The 17,185-nt window shown below is 35.8% G+C and overlaps 1 pseudogene; it reads left to right on the top strand.

Annotated features, from left to right (window-relative positions):
* LOC100524020 lies at window positions 11,433–12,650 on the top strand (annotated as a pseudogene).

The following is a 17,185-nucleotide window of genomic DNA, read 5'->3' as shown; positions in this document are numbered from 1 at the left end:
GAGCACTTTGCAAAGGCAAATCAGATTGTAGACATGCTGAAGACAGACATTTTGTAAATCCTGATCTGATACAACTTGTCCAGCTAAGCAAGAACCTAGGAGGTAATGGTGAGAAAGAATGTGAACAAAAAATAATTTATAAGGGGCTAGAAAATGGCAGCAGGCTTCCTTGTACTTGCATATGCTGTTCTTCTCCCTAGAATGACTTTCCTTCCACCATCTCCTTGGCAAAGTCTTATTCATTCTTTAAGATCTAGATCAACCATCATTTTTAGGAAGGCTTTTCCAACATGGTCCACTTTCAGAAAGAAATAGTCTCTTTTTGATCAACCCTGCAACATACACCTTATTTCAACCTTCATTGCAGCAATTCTTACACTAACCTACATGCACTGCTTTACCATACTGTGTCTGCAAGGAGACTTTAATCTCTTGAGGGCAGAAAAAGTGTCTTATTTGACTATATATTTCTGGCATCTAGCTCAGTGCCTGAAACAAAGTTGGTGTTCAAGATGTCTTGACTGAATGAAAGGAAAGGAAGGTATGTTGTTGATCAGGCATGAGTGTAGTCTGAGGATGATTCCAGATAATTGAAGTTTATACTTTCAGCAATCAAAACTTTTTAAAATTTTTTATGAAGACAGAAATCTTTAGAAATTGTCCTACATATTTTTCTGCCTCATTAAACAAAATGAAAACTTACAGGATACTTTCTAATTTATTCATATTCCTTTTTATTAATTTATTATATTAATTTATAACATGATCTTAGGAAAGGTTAGTTCAGGCTCCACCTCTTCCATGAAGCCTTCTCCAACCCTATCCCATCAGACGACAATAGATACCATCTTAACTGCAATCAGAAAAACAAAAGAAATAAAAGGTATCCAAATTGGAAGAGAAGTGGTAAAATTATCTCTCCATGCAGATGTCATGATATTATATATAGAAAATCCTAAGGACTCCACACAAAAACTACTCAAACTGACCAATGAATTCAGCAAAGTAGTAGGATACAAGATTAACATTCAGAAATCAGTTGCATTTATGTATACTAACAATAAAATATTAGAAAAGGAATGTAAAAATACAGTACCTTTTAAAATTGTGCCCCCCAAAATTAAATACCTAGGAATAAACCTGATCAAGGAGGAGAAAGACTTATATACTGAGAACTAAGGAAATTAAAGAGGATTCAAAGAAATGAAAAGATACTCCATGCTCCTGGATTGGAAGAATTAATATCATTAAAATGGCAATATTACCCATAGTAATCTACAGATTCAATGCAATCTCTATTAAATTACCCATGACCTTTTTCACAGAACTACAACAAACAATCCAAAAATTTATATGGAACCATAAAAGACCCAGAATTTCCAAAGCAATCCTGAGGAAAAAACCAAGCAGGAGGCATAACTCTCCCAGACATCAGGCAATATTACAAAGCTACGGTAATCAAGACAGTGTAGTACTGGTTCCAAAAGAGACATACAGACCAATGGAACAGAATAGAGAACCCAGAAATAAACCCATACACCTACAGTCAACTAATCTTTGACAAAGAAGGCAAGAATATAACATAGGAAAAAGACAGTCTCTTCAGCAAGTGATTCTGGGAAAACTGGACAGCCACATATAAATCAATGAAACTGGAAGATACCCTGACACCATGCACAAAAATAAACTCTAAATGGCTTAAAGATTTAAATGTAAGATAAGACACCATAAAACCCTTAGAAGAGAACATAAGCAAAACATTCTCTGGCATCAACCATACAAAAGTTTTCTTAGGTCAATCTCCCAAGGCAACATAAATAAAAGCAAAAATATACAAATGAGACCTAATCAAACAGACAAGCTTTTGAACAGCAAAGGAAACCATAAAAAAAAACCAAAAAGGCGACTTATGGAATGGGAGAAAATAGTTTCAAAAAATGCAACTGACAAGGGTTTAATCTCTAAAATATACAAACAACTTATACAACTGAACAGCAAAAGAACCAACACCCAGTTGAAAAAATGGGCAAAAGACCTGAATAGACATTTCTCCAAAGAATATATACAGATGGCCAACAAGCACATGAAAAAATGCTCAACATCACTAATGATTAAAGAAATGCAAATCATAACAACAATGAGGTACCACCTCACATCAGAGTGGCCATCATTAACAAGTCAACAAACAACAAATGCTGGAGAGGATGTGGAGAAAAGGGATCACTCCTTCACCGTTGGTAGGAATGTAAATTGGTACAAACACTCTGGAAAAATTTGGAGGTACCTCAGAAAACTAAATATAGAACTACCATGTGACATAGCAATCCCACTCTTGGGCATATATCAGGAAAAAAAACTTTCCTTGGAAAAGATACATGCACTCATATGTTCATTGCAGCACTATTCACAATAGCCAAGTCATGGAAACAGATGTCCATCAACAGATGAATGGATTAAGAAGACGTGATATATATACACAATGGAATACTACTCAGCCACAAAAAGAACAAAATAATGGCATTTGCAGCAACATGGATGGAACTAGAGACTCTCATAGTAAGTGAAGTCAAGGCAGAAAAAGAAAGACAAATACCATATGAAATCATTTATATGTAGAATCTAATATATGGCACAAAGAAACTTTCCACAGAAAAGAAACACACGGACTGGAAGAACAGACTTGTGGTTGCCAAGGTGGATGGGAACAAAGTGAGATGACTGAGAGTTTGGGATTAATAGATGCAAACTACTGCATTTGGAGTGGGTAAGCAATTAGATCTTGCTGTATAGCACAGGGAACTATATCTAGTCACTTGTAATGGAACATGATGGAGGATAATGTGAGAAAAAGAATATGTATATATATGTATGACTGGGCCACTTTGCTGTACAGTAGAAATTGTCAGAACACTGTAAACCAACTAATGGAAAAAATAAAAATATTAAAAAAGAATATATATTGAACAGAACATTATAAATCAACTATAATACAAACTTTTTTAAAAAAAAATAGATTTCTATCTTAGAATCCCTTCATATGTTCGTAGAGCCCCTTGTATACTACTTACAAAATGTTATGGAAATTATCTGTCTTGTCACATGATTCTACTCCTTCATCCAGTCACACATGCCCTGTTTTCCCTATTAGACAGTGGCTGGCTCTAGACTGGAGAACACATCATATTTTCACGGCTAGGGCCAAACAGAGAACAATAGGTACCCAACAAATGTTGAACCAAAATGAATAATATATTGTATAAAGAGAGTTTAAAAATGTGTGGAATTGTTGGTCTCCACACTAAATTTTTCCCAGTTTTTTCTGTTTTATAGTATTAAAAGGATTTTACATTGCTTCTTCTTTCTTCCAATATATCACATTACTTTATCAGATTAACTATCTTGAAAAAGCCATCTCTGTCCCTTCCACCAATTCGATGACTTCCAAACTTTTTTTTTTAGAGCCACACCCATAGCATATGAAAGTTCCCAGGCTAGGGGTCAAATGGGAGCTGCAGCCACAGCAACATGGATAAAAGCCATATGTGGGACCTACACTGCAACTCATGGCAATGCCGGCTCCTTAACTCTCTGAGCAAGGCCAGGGGTCGTCGAACTTGGATCCTCACAGACAGTAGTCAGGTCTGATGACCCAATGAACCACAACAGGAAGCTTCCGACTTCCAAACTTTTGATCACCTATCTTGATCAATAGAAAATATTTGAATCCATATCCCTACTAAATGAGGAAGAGTAAATTGTGTATAAATTTTCACACATTTAAAAAATAAATTGCATAATGTATCATTGTACTAATATTTTGTATACATTCATAACCAAAAGCAAAAAATAAAAATTGGAAGAAAGGCTAGATAGCAATGAAATAAATTTTTAAAAACCAATGTGATATTTTATTGAATTTATCAGTAATATAAACTTTTTTGTTCTTACTTGGTGAGATCACCTTAATTTTGGCATATATAATATTTAGTGGTATAATATTTTGAGGGCTTGGGTTCTAAGTTCAACTGATTCAATGTTTAATTTCAACAGCTATCATAGATGAAAAAGATACTTCAAGAACATGTTGATACACAGATATATTCAGAGGAAGACAATGCGAAAAGACACAGGAAGAACACAGGAAGACAAGACAAGCCAAGGAATGACTTCAGCTCCAAGAATCTAGAAGAGAAGCCTGAAACAGATCATTACCCAGCACCTTTAGAGGAAGCAGGGCCTTGCCAACAAATTCTGCCCTCCGGAACTGAAAGACAGTAACTTTATATTGTTCTAAGCCACCCAGGTTGTGGTACTTTGTTATGGCAACCCCAAGAAATAAATACAATATCTTTCAAAATAAGAATATGTTGATACAAATGAACTAAGTATATAATTGTCCTTGGTTATTAAAATGTTATATTCATGTTTCATTTCCAGACACCAATTACGCCAAACTTTTTGTTGAAATTCAGACAGGCAGTTCAGTTCAACTTGATGTAGGCATTGGGTTTAAAAAAAAAAAAGAGAGAGAGAGAGAAAGAATTTAAGGAAAGGATTTAAACTCTTCATTTTGAAGCTATTAAATGGGGTAGAAAATTCTCTTTGAAAAATTTTAAAGTTTGCAAAGATAAGCAATCTTACAGTTGACACACTTGTATCATTTTCAGCCATATTATTACATATTAAAGGAAACATTTCCAAACATCTGTTTTCCAAATATTCTCCAGAATATCAGTTTTCTCCCAGTTTGTTTACTTTCTCAGTCACTGTAAAAATAGTCCCTTTAACTGATATGTAAAAGATAAGTGTGACTGTCTTTAAATGTCTGCTAAATAGCACTCTATTGATAGCCTTTTGTCATCAGTGAAAGGGCAACACCTTTCAGCACTTACATTTTCATATATGAAATACTGTCTTTAAATTCAACAGCTCCTTTAAGTACTTTTCAATGAAATAACCAATGAACTTCTCCTTAATTGCAAACACTATCATTGTTATTCCCTATCTCATTACAAAGTTATATAAATATCTGACATCATTTTAAAGGGTTGTGTTCTTATGAAATTACAGACATCCATACTGATACACTCCTGACTTTGATTCCTCTGATGAAAAACTTGCCTATTGGGAGTTCCCGTTCTGGATCAGAAGTAACAAATCTGACTAGTATCCATGAGGATGTGAGTTCTATCCCTGGCCTCACTCAGTGGGTTAAGGATTCAGCATTGCTGTGAGCTGTGGTGGTTACCGACACAGCTTGGATCCCACATTGCTGTGGCTGTGGTGAGGCCAGCAGCTACAGCTCTGATTTGACCCCTAGCCTGGGAACTTCCATATGCAGCAGGTACAGCCCTAAAAAGCTAAAAAAAATCCTTGCCTATCATTGATGCAGTTAAGAATTCACATAGCAAAAAGTTACTTTAGAATCATTAAAAAAAATTAATTCCATCAAAGCAGTACAACATATTCTTCTCATAAAACATTTTTTTTTTAAATCAACAAGGATTTTCTTACTGCTGAAAATTTATCTTCAGTACATTCTTCCTTTAGTGGCACAAAATTGTGATCCATCATGAATTTTCTTTTTGAAATGCAATCTAGCAAATATAATAAAATGAAAAACAGTAGAAATGCTGATAGAGCCACTCAATTCTAACGCTGCATAAATTTTAATGCTACTTTCTAATACTTTTTTAAGTCTTTAGAAGATGTTTTACGTAACTACCAACACTGCTGAAAAAGGACGACATGTGAGTTTGTGATTTATTGCTTCATGTATTATTTCAGTCTTACTCATGCTGGAAAGAAAATGGCTTTCCAAGGGGTCTTTTTTTTAATAAGTAAACTTCTAAACATTTGTAAAGTTTAGTGAAATTTCATTAAATGCCATATTGAGTAACTCTTGACTTTGAAATCTTCCGAAAAATTTGTAAAATATTGTCCTTATGTTGACATGCTTGATTTTTTAATACCTTGCTAAGCACAAATCTTATAAGGGTCTTTGTTAACAATAATAACAAATTCACATTTCAGATGGTTTCATCATAACTTTGAATCTGGGGGGAGGTGACATTTTGTTAGATCTGATTTAATAATTTGGCTGCCAAAAACCTTATTCACAAAGTGCCACAGCTAAGATTTTCTTTTGTGTCCAACTGTGCTTACATTATTAATTTTATACTCTATCTCTTTCTGAGAACAAACATCCATGGGCTACAGACTGATGGTTCATTGTCAATCCCTTTCATTAAATGTTAGGACTCTTTTCTTTCTTTCTTTCTTTCTTCTTTTTTTTTTTTTTTTTTTTTTTTTTTTTTCCGTCTCTCTTTATGGCTGCACCTGCAACGTATGGAAATTCCTGGGCCAGAGGTTAAATCAGAGCTGCAGCTTCTGGGCTATGCCACAGTCACAGCAACACCAGATCTGAGCTACATCTGAGACCTACGCTGCAGCTTGTGGCAATGCCGCACCCACTGAGTGAGGCCAGGGATCAAACCTGCATCCTCACAGAGAAAACATCAGGTCCTTAACCTGCTGAGTCACAATGGGAACTAATCTTTTCTTTTCTTAAAGTATTTTTTAATTTGAACCTTAGGCATCTTATTATTTCCTCTATTTTAACAGAGTATAATTGACTCACAGTATTGTGTTAGTTTCAGGTGTATAGCAAAGTGAATTTGTTATACAGATATCCATTCTTTTTCAGATTCTTTTCCCATATAAATTATTACAGAATATTGAGTATTAAATTATTTTTAAATAAGTAGAAGTTTCAATATTTTCTTCCCAAACAACTACTATTACCACTACTGAATTGTCTTGTGCTCCCTTGAAATACACACACATCACTTTGGAGCAACTGTTTTACTGTTTGGTTGAAAAAGAAAACCTGCCAAACCTTAGAGAGATTTCCATCCATTTACATCCCAAGACTAGTATGTGCCTACTTTGTACCATCACTTATTTTTTGATGTTAAGCAAATTGAAGGCGTGGCATACTTCTTACTATTCTCTCCTGCTCCTCCTACTACCTAGCACCACACTTTGTCTAGATGTGTATACATATGTTTTCTTGGGCTAAGTTTCTTCAAACATCCCATATGTTATTGTCTTGTCCTGGATTGCAGTTTCTATAAGGAACCAGTTGTTTGGTTCCCCACATCTGCTGCATGACTTATATGAATTTTTAATAAATATTTGTTGACTAAAACTAGATAACCAATCATATTTGGCCAATAGCCTCATATTGTACAGAAACTAAGCCAATAAACTGTGGATCAGGTCTCTAATGGAATGCTGAACAAATGAACTTTAGATGGTACAAATTACCTATACTATTCTCATGAATATTTCATTCAATTAAAAGATGTGTCACCAAGAAAAAAACATGTACAGATTCTCACAAAGAGTACATGTGCTTTTGAGCAACAGGACCAAAATAATAATTAAACAATAAAAGACAAGTTCTTTGAGGAAATATTCATTTATTCTTTCATTTATTCAAGTAATGTTTATAGTGTGCTTTCCATGTGCTACCTATTAATTATAAATGTGGTAGAATAAAACAGAAAGCAGAGAACACAAAGTAAAAACATGAAAAAGTAAACACATTATATAATCATCATACAATAACCTCTATTGAATAGAGGCTTAAAGAAGCTATTACACACTCACACAGAATGATTCACTTTGTTTGTAAACTCAATGTGCTTGTAAATGATTTGTTCAATGTTGGCCTGTTTACTTCCCTGGACTATAAGCTCCAGTGGGGCCCAGGGCAGGTCTGAACTATTACTACTGTTCCCCTTATGTGTATTACAATGCTGGCATGTAATCAAGTATTCAATAAACATGTTGAATGATTAGACAGATGGATATATAGGGAGAAAACACCAAGAGTTGCATATATTATAAAATCCAAAATCAGGATTTGTACTTTAATCTTAGATGGTGCTGTATGCCAACTAGTATCTCAATAATTGAAAGAAGAAATGTAGGGAGAATTATAAAACTGAAGACAAGGGAGTCCCCTGTGATCTAATGGTTAAGAATTGGCGCTTTCACTCTTGTGACCCCAGTTTGATCCTTGATCTGGGAATTGAGATTCAACCCCAAGCCACTGCACTCCATGGCCAAAAAAACTGAAAATGAAGCTATCCTTATGGAAGACAATTTGAGAAAGATAAATTATTCTAGAAAATAAATCTCTATTATGAGTAAATTTAATAGAATACTTTAGCCACTCTCCTGCCATGTTGGGCCGAGTAAGTTCTTTTCCGGTCTGTGTCCTGCGTCCCTTCCTTGCTGTCTCAGAAGAAGAGCAGAACATGGATCCTCCTCTTTTCTGAGTAACCTGCCTGCAGAACATCCCATCACTCCTGCTCTCTGTGCCACGCTTCCTGGGAGGACCCAATATTAGAAAAATTTGCCAACTCTTGGGACTCAGTCAAAAAACACTATGCAGGGAGAAGGGATTAAGATGGCAGAATAGAAGGTCTGGAGCTCAACTTCTCTCCTAAAAACAACAAAATTCACAACTAAAGTCTGAGCAATCTTCACCCAAATGGAGTGGAAACCTTAAAAAAGATAGCCTACTCCAGAAGAAAAAGAGGAGGCCACATCAAGAGGTAGGAGGCATGATTTTGTGATATAAACAACCCCATACCTCCCAGGTGGGAAGCTCCACAGACGGGAAACTAACTGGTTCACAGATACTCACCTACAGGAGTGAGAGTTCTGAGCCACACATCAAACTCTTACGTGTGGGGATCTGACATTGGGAGAAAGACCCCTGGAGCATCTGGCATTGAAGGCCAGTGGGGCTTGTGTGCAGGGAGAAATTCCTGGCTGTAGGTTGGCTTTTTGAAAGCATGGAGTTTCTAAAGACCTTCTGTTGTTTGCACTGCTGCATGCAAATCACCTTAGTCTGCTTCTAACTGTCAGTAAGAATGCTACTTATAAAGAGCAACTTTTCTGATTGAGAATTTTTTTTTGAAAGGCTGGGATGTTGAGAAGGAATCTAAGAAATCTAAGAAAAATCTAAGAAAACCTAAGAAAAAGTTGAGATTCATGTCTAATGTCAAGGAAGAGACCAGCACATGGAATGAGACATGTAAACACAATAGTCCCGAGAGACAATTAAACATATTCTCTTGAAAATTCAGAGGAGCCGTAGGAGGAAGGGAAGGAGATTTGATTTAGTCAGATCCTGATTGGGTGGTTAGAGTCAGTTTTTCTTTAAGTATCAAAAAGTAGACCAACCTCAGCTAGCAACTGAGTTAACTAGTACATGGAGTAATTCAGCCCATGGTTTTTTTGTTTTGCTTTGTTTTGTTTTTAAAGGGGCATTATTAATCAACAGGAAAGGGAACTTATATGAAAGAAAGAGACCACCTTTTCTTGGAGGTTCATCTAGGGAAGAATGGAGTCTTATCTGAGTTTAATCAAGCAGTAATTTGTATGGTCAAAGGATTATCCATTAAGAGTTATACAGCTGGATTTCCTGTTGTGGTGCAGTAGGATAAGAATGTGACTACAACGGCTCTGGTTTCTGTGGAGGCCCAAGTTCGATCTCTGGCCTAGGAACTCCCATGTGCTGTGGGTTCAGTTATTTAAAAAAAAAGTTGGGGAGTTCCCACTGTGGCTCAGCAGGTTAAGAGCCCAACTAGTGTCCATAAAGATGTGGGTTAAATCCCTGCTCTCATTCCAAGTCAAAGATCCGGTATTGCTTCAAGCTGCGGCATAGGTCACAGATATGACTCAGATCTGGCATTGCTGTGGCTATGGAATAGGCCAGCAGCTGCAGCTCTGATTCCACTCCTAGCCTAGGAACTTCCCTATGTCATGGGTAAAGCTCTAAAATAAAGACAAAAAAAAAAAAAAATGTTAACCAGCTTAACACCTACTTTGTGCCAGGCCCTGTCTTAGGCACTGGGGGTATAGCTGTGAACACAATAGACAAATACCTGCTCTCAAAAACTTTGCATTCTAGAAGATAGAGACAGAAATTTTAAAACTGAGTTTTATACCTATACCTCTTAATGATGGGCTATTTTTGGTATGCTGAAAAGTATACTTTGAAAGCAGAGGATATGAATGAAGAGAATTTTCATAGTCAGCAAAATGACATGGAAAACTACCTCAAGGTGACAAAGGAGATTGCCTTGAAAATTATTAAGTAATTAATTCATGTGTTAGAGCAAGGGCTAGCAAACTCATTCTCTAAAGGGAGTAATAATAAATATTTTAGGCTACCATATAGCCTATGTTGCAACAACGCAACCCTGCCACTGTAGTTCCAAAGAAGCCACACATAGTACAAAAACAAATGTGTTTGGCTGCCTTGAGAGAAAACTTTTTTTACAAAAACAGGTGGCAGTCTGCAAGCCATAGTTTACTGATTCTCCCTCTAGAGTCAGGCTGGTTGTATTCAAACCTGGCTTCATCTGTTACTGAACATATGACCTTATACAAATTACCCCAATTCTCTAAGCTTCATATTTCAAAAGAGGAAAATGAAACAATGTGTATGAAAGTATTTTGTCACATTTCCTGGTTCAAAATATCGTAGCCATATTACTAATTTGTATTATGTATTTATAGCCTCTGATAATAAACTTTGTACTTTATAAGTATGTGTGTGTATACATGTGTTTTTATGTGTACATACACAAAAGCATATCCCTGAGACTCATCTAATATCCACTTTCTATATTATTAAAAGAGTATACAAATAATATTGGTTAATGACCACCAAAATGAAGGTGTTAGAGTTTTCATGGTAAAGGGGCTTTGAGCACTAAAATCACTCCACCTTTTGGGATAATTCTACCGGATATGGAGGACCAAAAACTAACATAGATAAAACTACTGGGGCCCCAAAGCATTATTTTAGACAGAATAAATTATGCTTGAGAATTCTGTTGCTGCTGGGGTGGCAATAGAGGAAGATACAATGATACTAAGGTGAAATTAACCGCTTTAGTTGATGAGACAGAAAACAATTTGGGAGGATCACTGGACTTTGTAGAGCAAAGAACTGGAAAGGAGAAAGCAACATGAAGAATGAGATCCTGAATCCTGCATAGGGGTCGCCATGAGACTGATATTGAATATTAAGCAACACGTGCGTAGGGTGAAACTCTTCAAGACTAGACCAAAAAAAGGATCAGGAAGCTATCAAGTGGATGATTCTCAAAGTTCACAAAGAACTTGGAGATGTTTGAGTTCTGGCCAGCCATTTTCTAGGAGCCATATTGAATAATTTACTCTAAATCAGCCTACCAAAACAAGCTTAAAAACAAGACTTAAGAGAATCTAGTTGAGACAAGTATTGAAGTTATCTGCACAGTTCCCAGTCATGCCAACAGTTTTTTTAAGGTTTTTTTCACAAAGGCCTTGAAAGCAGAAGGCCCTCGACTACAAATTCTGAACCAATCAGAGTCCTTGTGACTGGAGCAACTGGTTAAATTGCATATTCATTGCTGTAGTGTATTGGAAATGGATCTGTCTTTGGTAAACACCAGCCTATAATTCTTGAGCTGGTGGATTTCATGCCCATGATGGGCATCCTGGATGGTGTCCTAATGGAACAGCAAGACTGTACCCACCCCCTCCTGAAAGATATCATCACAACAGATAGAAAAGAGATTGCCTTCAAAAGCCTTGATGTGATCATTCTTATGAGCTTCATGCCATAAACGTATTGGATGCAAACAAAAGATTACTCAAAGCAAATATGAAAATCTTCAAGTGCCAGGGTGCAACCTTGGAGAAATATGCGAAGAAGTCAGTTTAAGGTTATTGCGGTGGTCTGATTGTTCCATGTCCATCCCCAAGGAGATTTCCAGTTGTTTGACTCTTTTCGAATCACAGTTGAGCTAAATTTCTTGGTTAAATTTGGTGTTAAACTTGATGTGACTTCTGATGATGTAAAGAGTATCATCATCTGGGAAAACCATTCCTCAACTCAGTATTCATATGTCAACCATGCAGAGGTGAAACCACAAGGAAAGGAAGCTGATATTTATGGAGCTTGAGAATGACAGCTGGCTCAAGGGAGAATTCATCATGGCTGTTCAGCAGCATGGTACTGCTGTCATAAAGGCTTGAAACCTATGCAGTGTCATGTCAGCTGAAAAAGTCATCTGTGACCACATCAGGGACATCTGGTTTTGAATCCTGGAGGGACTGTGTCCATGAGTGTTATCTCTTATGGCAACTTCTACAGTATTCCCAAAGATCAGCAGATAACCTCTTATTCCCAACTCATTCATTCCCTGTTATAATCAAAAACAAGACCTGGAAGGCTGTTTGTTTTATTTGTTTTGTTTTTGGCTTCACTTGGGGCATGTGGAAGTTACCAGGCCAGGGGTCAAACCTGTGCCTCAGCAGTGACCAAAGCCACAGCAGCAGTGACAATGCTGGATCCTTAACCCGCTGAGCCACCAGGGAATTCAAAGACGAGAATGGTTATTGAAGTTCCCCTTATTAATGATTTCTCAGGTGAGAAGATGGATCTTACTGCAAGGAAAATGCCAGAAAGAAAAGAAACTGTGTTTGAATTTCTTTCCTGTGCCAGCCTATACAATAATTTCGATGTTACTAAGTGCCCCAAAGCTGAAGAATATAAATGTCATCTTTTTATTTAGCAAATAATAGTAATGCTATACTTAAATTACTGGTGAAACAACACATTTTAAAGACTGTGTGCTTCTTGGTACAAGTTTGTGACTGTAATATCACCATGCTGTTAGTGATATATTCTAAATAAGATATGTATTCAAATAAAAAAAAAAAAGAATCTAGCCCATTATCAAGTAACTTAGCTAACAGAACAAAGTTAAACAGTTGGCATTCTTTTTTTTTTTTTTTTTTTTTTTTTTTGCCTTTTTGCCTTTTTGCCTTTTCTGGAGCCACTTCCGCGGTATATGGAGGTTCCCAGGTTAGGGATCTAATCCAAGCTGTAGCCACAGGCCTATGCCAGAGCCATAGCAACTCAGGATCCAAGCCGTATCTGCGACCTACACCACAGCTCACGGCAATGCCGGATCCTTAACCCACTGAGCAAGGCCAGGGATCGAACCCGTAACCTCAAGGTTTCTAGTTGGATTCTTTAACCATTGCACTACGACGGGAACTCCCAGTTTGGCATTCTTAAAAAAAAAGATACACAAAATCCAGAACTCAGCCATCTCATAATTAACCATATCCAGCATGCAGAGAGGCATGAACATTTTTTTCCATACCAGCTAAATAATCTGTCAATAGAAACAACCTGGGAAATGATAAAAATGGTGGAGTTAGCAGACAAGAATGAATAAAGAGCTATTATAAATATGTATCAAGTATGTAAAGGAAAATATGAAGATAATGAAGAGGAAAAGAGAAATTTCTTCAAAACACTGAATGTACTTTTCTCTTTCTTTTTTTGTCTTTTTAGGGCCACACCATGACATATGGAGGTTCCCAGGCTAAGGGTCCAATCAGAGCTACAGCTGCCGGCCTATGCCAGAGCCACAGCAATGCAAGATTTGAGCTGCATCTGCTACCTACACCACAGCTCATTGCAACGCTAGATCCTTAACCCACTGAGCGAGGCCAGGGATCGAACCCGCAACCTCATGTTTCCTAGTCAGATTCGTTAGCCACTGAGCCATGACAGGAATACCCCAAATGTATTTTCTAGGGTTGAAAAATGTAATATTTGAAATAGGAAAATTTTTTTTGGCCTATAGAAGTTCCTGGGCCAGGGATTGAATCCGAGCCACAGCTCTAACCTGTGCCACAGCTTTGTCAATGCCAGATCCTTAACCCTCTGAGCAGGAACTCCTGAAATAGGAATTTTACTGGATGGTTATAACAGTAGATTAGATACTACAAATGAAAAAAAGAATCAGTGAAATCAAGATATAACAGCCAAGACTATCCAAAATAAAATGCAGACAGAAAAAAAAAAAAAAAAAACTCTAGAAACAAACTAAAATATCACCACTAACAAAAACAGAGCCTCAGTGGCTTACGGGAAAAATTAAGTAGTAATTATTTAATATATGTTATATATGTTTCATTACAATATGTGTAATTGGAGTCCCAGGAGGAGAGAGTAAGAAGAGGTAGAAAAAAATTTGGAATAAATAACACCCAAAACTTTTCTAAATAAAATAAAACATAAACCCACAATTCAAGAAGTTTATCATATCTTATGCAAAGTAAACACATAGCAAATTACACAAAGATACATAATAATCAAGTTGCTCAAAACCACTGATACAGAAAATACTTTATAAAAAACAATAACATCAAAAGATGTATTATTACAAAAAGTGAAAATAAAAATTATTTCAGTCTTTTCATCAGAAACTATCCAAGCCAGAAGACAAGGCATGACATCTTTAAAGAACTGAAGGAAAAAAGTGGTCAAACTAGAAATTGTTTTCTCTTTTTCCTTTTAAGGCCACACCCACGGCATATAGAGATTCCCAGGCTAGGGGCTGAGTTGGAACTGTAGCTGCAGGCCTACTCCATAGCCACAGCAATGCCAGATCTGTGCCACGTGTGAGACCTGCACCTCAGCTCATTAAAGGAAGCCAGATCCTTTAACCCATTGAGGGAGTCATGGATGCTAAGTCAGATTCATTTCTGCTGAGCCACGATGGGAACTCCCAACTAGAATTTTTTATTCAGCAAAAAAACAAAACAAAACAAAACAAAAAAACGAAGGAGTTCCCACTGTGGAACATTGGGATCAAGCAGTGTCACTGTAGTGCCAGGACACATGTTCAATCCTTGGCCCAGCACAGTGGGTTAAATCTACACTACGGCTGCAGTATAGGTTGCTATTGCAGCTCAGATCTGATCCCTGGCCCCAGAACTCCATGTTCCATGGGGCAGCCAAAAAAGGAAAAAATGAAAAGTTGGAGTTCCCTGATGGCTCATTGGGTTAGGGATCTGGCATTGTCACAGCTGTGGCTCCAGTTACAGCTGTGGCAAGGGTTTGATCCCTGGCCCAGGAACTTCCACATGCTGTGGGTGCAACCAAAAAAGAAATAGAAGGAAAGAAAAAAGAAGTCAGAAGCTTTTGGGGCAAAGAAAATATGAGATACTTACTGCCAGTAGAATTTTACTACAAGAAATATTAAAGGAATTTCTTCAGAATGAAGGAAATTGGAATCAGTTTGTGATTTAGATTCACAAAAAGCAACTAATATCTTTGGAAGTGGTATATAAAAAACTTTATTTTTAAAAATGGTGATTGATCATTTAACACAAAATGCTAATAATATAATATAGAGTCTATGATAGGTACAGAACCTAAAATTATTATGACAAAAATAGCACTACAAAGATGGAGGGAGAAATGGAAGCATACTGCTGTAAATTTCTTTCATGAAACACAAAGTGGTATAATATTATTTGGAGTTAGATTATGTAAATTAAAGATGCATAATATAGACCCTAAGACAACCACTCAAAAACTACTAAGACCTATAGCTAATAAGTCAATAGTGGAGATAAAATGGAACATTAAAAGCTACTTGTCTAATTGAAAGTAAGGAGGAAGAGAGGAAAAAGAAACATGAAGAGATGGTACAAATAGAAAAGAAACTTTAAAAGGTAAATGTAAATCTAATCATGTCAATAATCATTTAATTATTTACTTAAAGGGCAGAGACTGTCCAGACCAGCCAAAACATCAAGGCTCAACTAATGTTGCCTATAAGAAAACTACCTTAAATATGAAGATATTGAATCATTAAAGGAAAAAGATGAAAAAAGGTACCACATAAACACTTATGAATCATAAGAAATCTGAAGCAGATATAGCAACATCAGGAAAAGTCAATTTTAGAAAAAGTAACCCTTAGAGAGATTAAGAGGGAAATTTTGTAATGATGAAGAATACATAACAATCTTAATGTGTAAACACCTAATAACTGACCTACAAAATATATGGATTGACATATGACAATATTGAAAAGATAAAAAGATGCATCCAGATTTATAGATGGAGATTTCTTTACTCCTCTCAGTAACTGATAAAATAAAGTCAGTAAAACTATAGGACTGAACAATACTGTCATTCAGTTTGACCTCGGCATTTACAGAATAATCTTCACTCTCCCAAACAAGAAAATATAAACTACTCCTGCGAAAATGAAAAATTCACCAAGAATGCTAAGGAATAAAACAAGTTTCAATAATTTAAAAAGATAAAAATGATACTCTGACCATAATGGAGTTAAATGAGAAAACAATAACAAAAAGATATCTGGGAAATTCCCAAATATTTGGAAAATGTACAACATATTTCCTAACAACTTATGAGTCAAAGAAAAAAATTACAAAGAACATCAGAAAATATTTAGAACTAAATGAAAATTAGATAAAATAAATCTAAATTTTGGGGATGCAGCTAAATCAGTGCTCAGAAAAAAACTGTGCTCTAAATGTACATACTAGAAAGAAATAAGGTCCTGAGTGAGTGATGTAAGCTTTCGCCTTAATGAGCTTGGAAAAGAAGAGTAAAGTCTCAAATAAGTAGAAATGTGGTAATAATAAAGATAAAAACTGAAATAAGTGAAACAGAGGATGAACGGAAAATAAAATTAATGAAACCAAAGCTTCTTTTTGAAGACACCAATCAACCTTTAACTAAGCTGAACAAACAAAAGAGAAAACATAAAACACTAACTTTAGGAATAAAAAAATGAGACATCAAATGTTAAATGATAATACGGGAATATTATAAATAACTTTAGGCCAATAAATCTTGACAATTTAAATAAAATGGAAAAAAATTTTAACAGACACAAATTTCTCAAAATAGCACAAAAAGAAATGGAAAATTAAATTGTCTTTTATCTATGAACAAAATTAAATTCATAATTTAAACGTTCTCAGAAGATGCCTGCCCTAGATAGCCTCACTCATGAAAGCTTTCATGTAAATCAACACTTCAATAAAAAATAAATTCTAAAAAATTTTAAAAGCTTTCAAATATTTAAGAAATAAATAATAAAAACCTTACACAATTTCTTTCAGAAAATAAAGAGATTCCAAGCTCATTTTATTGGGTCAGATTTAACCTGAAAACAAACCTAGAAAAAGACATTACAAAAAACTACATACCAATATTCCCAATGAACTTGAATTCCTTAATATATTTAAAATTTAGCAAGAAGAA

This window comes from Sus scrofa, chromosome 4 (genome assembly GCF_000003025.6).
Source record: "Sus scrofa isolate TJ Tabasco breed Duroc chromosome 4, Sscrofa11.1, whole genome shotgun sequence".
NCBI classification, from domain to species: Eukaryota; Metazoa; Chordata; class Mammalia; order Artiodactyla; family Suidae; genus Sus; species Sus scrofa.
Note: the sequence above shows the minus strand (reverse complement) of the source record. Positions and strands in the feature narration are given on the sequence as shown.